Source organism: Dendrobium catenatum, unplaced genomic scaffold (genome assembly GCF_001605985.2).
Source record: "Dendrobium catenatum unplaced genomic scaffold, ASM160598v2 fragScaff_scaffold_133, whole genome shotgun sequence".
NCBI classification, from domain to species: Eukaryota; Viridiplantae; Streptophyta; class Magnoliopsida; order Asparagales; family Orchidaceae; genus Dendrobium; species Dendrobium catenatum.
In genome coordinates this window covers 14,472,601-14,475,802 of record NW_021318595.1, presented here as the reverse complement: position 1 = coordinate 14,475,802, position 3,202 = coordinate 14,472,601, and the positions used below count along the sequence as shown (strand labels likewise).

Here is a 3,202-nt window from a genome sequence, read left to right as displayed (position 1 = left end):
AAGAAATCTAAGAGAGCATGTGTGTGAGGGAGAAATAGTGTGAAGGGTTCACACAGTTGCTCTAAAAAAGTATCTTGCTTCGTTTCCTCCAGGTGCTTGTTTAGGTTACTTGGGTGGCTCTATGAAGAAGTTCTTCAGTTAAAGACAATTAAGGTTCTTTGCCTTCACCAGGAGAATAAGAAAGGATATTTAGGTTCTCTTTCATCACCAAGAGAGTGAGAAAGGAGGTCAAAGTTCTCTATCATTACCATGAGGGTGAGAAAGGAGGTTAAGGTTCTCTTCCATCATGAGGGAGGTGATAAAGAAGGTCAAGGTTCTCTGCCATCACCAGGAGGGTGAGAAAGGAGGTCAACATTGTCTGCCACATTGGGTTGGTGAAAAGATTATAAGGGCTTCTCCACCTAGTTGTAGAGGCTAAATTGGAGACACTAAAGTTTAGTGCAATACTCAAAGAGGATGACTCCAAGAACTATACACAGGTCATTATTTGACTATACTACTATAAAATATCATTATTCTTAATTTTCACATTTTACATTTTATTGATTTTTCTCTGTGATAATTGCTTGTTAAACTTTTGTGATTGATGCTTTATTGTGTTGATTAGAATATCATCATCATTATAAATTTTAATAAAATTTTTTGCTTCCCCATTTAGTGATAAGTGTTGTTATTTTTTTTAAGTTATTAAAATTCCAAAAACAAAAATAATTTTTGGTTTTCAAGTAGGATTTTTAAAACTACCAATTCACCCCCCCCCCCTCCCCCAACACACACATACGCTCTTGGTGTGCCAAGGAATAATTCATTTAGGCTTAACATCATACATGGAACATTCATCTCTAAATTCACATATTTAATCTTTAAAACATTAGTTTGTGCTTGGGTATATAGCTTTTAAGTAAATTAATAATGTAGATGATTTTCATTAGTTAATTACTATGATTTTTGTATTGAAAATTATGGTTTTTTATTCATCCAAATTATTACCTAGAGTTTAGTATTATTCTGAATTTTAAATAATTTTTATTTCTATTTTGGTTTTGGTAAAATAAGGAATCAAAGTGGAAGCACTATGTATAGAACATTTTTAATAGTTAACCAATAGTGAGAATTTTATTTAAATGTAAATTGAATGAAAGAAAATAATGTTAACAAAAAATAAATATTACTAATAAGAACAAAAAATATCTAATAACAAAAAGTAAGCTTATCCTTTTTCATTAAAAATGATAAAATAGTACATAGACAAAAAAATATGTTAATAAAGATAATTATAAAGAATGAAGCACTATTTTCCTATCACTATTCACCACTTAATACATCTAGTCTCCTACTCTCATTAGAATAAATAATAATGGCTATCTTTCCCTTCTACCACATCAAGATACCATGGGGATCTCCCCCAACCAAAAGAAACACAACTTAAAGAAAAAGAAAAATAAATAGTACAACCACCACCAACAACATATGAATCTCCTAGCTCCAAGAAGCACTAAGTTTATAGTCTTCAACCAGACTCTCAAGATTTTTCATTATTGCTGGGATGCATCACTACCACTAAAAAATTGGTCCATACTAAGATACATCACTTTATCCTTTAGATTAATTTCAGTATTACTAGACAATGTTCAAAGTGGTCCACTGCTAAAAGAAATAATAAGCTAACCTATTTAATTTTCCTAATTTCTATTTGAACTAAATTGACTTTGCAATATAGTCCCCAATTAAATCACTACCTCTTCTAAAGGTGTCTTCCTATCTTTGAATTGATTAGAACCCTGGGATAAGAAGGTCTAGGTTTTAGTACAGGATGTTTAGAAGTATTCCATTTTCCTTTTTAATTTGATTGACCACTATTCCACTTATTATTACCACTAATATTATTATTAGACCAATAGAAATTATGGCGGTTCCTCCAACCTAGATTATAAGTATTAGAATAGGAAATATTTTATCAGCTAATGAAGTTCAATTATAAATCTTATGAACACTACTATAACAAACATAATTTAAATAATGCTCTTCCAAATGCATAGATGATCTTGATCCTAAATAACACCAAAACTATCCAATTTTTTAGATTTAGAATCTACTGGAGTAGTCTAAATAAATAAGGCATATAATTCATAAACTCTTGCTACTCTTTTAGGATTCATCCTATCGGAAGAAAATTAAAATTTTTTGTAGTCATTTCCTAAATTAATTTGTTGGCTTCATTAAATGGCTTAGACATTAAAGATACTTCAACTGGTACATCAATTATTGACATAAGGGAACATACTAGCCCTTTAAAGAAAGTCTGAATCAACAACTAATATGGCAAAGCTTGGTGAGGACATTTCTTAAGCATCACCTTAAATCTCTCCCAATTTTCATAAATTGACTCTCCTTCAAACTAGCAAAATGATGTGATACCATTTCTAAGTTTGGTTGTCTTTGAAAGTAGGAAATACTTATATTAAAACCTAATAACATAATTGCTAATACAATTAAACTTGAATATTATGTAGATTTCTAAGAAGCTATTTACATTTAGCTTGGGATCCTCAGCTGGATTTCTATAAAACTATGAATTTTAAGCCATTTAAATTTTGGTGGGTTTTAGCTCAATGTTATTAGCTTGGATAGTAGATCTTTTGATACTCTGATGAATTTCAACTACTACAAGATTAACATACTTCCTAATGTTTGTGATATCTAACTTCTTTAGACATACCTAAAACTAAATTCTTTTTTAATTTTCAATTTTTTGTAAGGGTCCTCTCAATTTATAAGTGAAATAAAAGGGCTTCATACTAGATCTACTACACATGCAATAATAAAGATAAAATTAAATATAAATAAATAAAACTTAGCAACTAGCAAAAGATTTTTCTTTTATTTTTATGAATTTTTTTAATAAAAAATAATAATATGATACAAGATGAAGTAAGGAAAAATATGCAATTAGTTCAACAATATAGTTGAACTTGCCATACACACATTACTTCCTTGATAACAATACAAAAAACTTGACGTGGGGCATGGGGTGTATTGAAGAAATAAATTATGTTTATGCTTTGGATTGAAATATGCTTATATTTTCTTTGATATGCAATAGATACTAGAAAGAATAGTGGATGTGTCAGTCAGGTCATAAATTGACTAATAAAATATTTTTGATTAATGAATGCAAATTACCAAAGTTTTCCTTATAAGT

At 29.5% G+C, this 3,202-nt stretch overlaps 1 non-coding gene across 1 annotated transcript; it reads left to right on the top strand.

The window, feature by feature from the left end:
• Positions 1-2,325: 2,325 nt before the first annotated feature.
• Positions 2,326-2,431, top strand: LOC114581087. Its single transcript, XR_003702892.1, has one exon. It is a non-coding gene; the product is annotated as a small nucleolar RNA R71 (small nucleolar RNA).
• Positions 2,432-3,202: the final 771 nt, after the last annotated feature.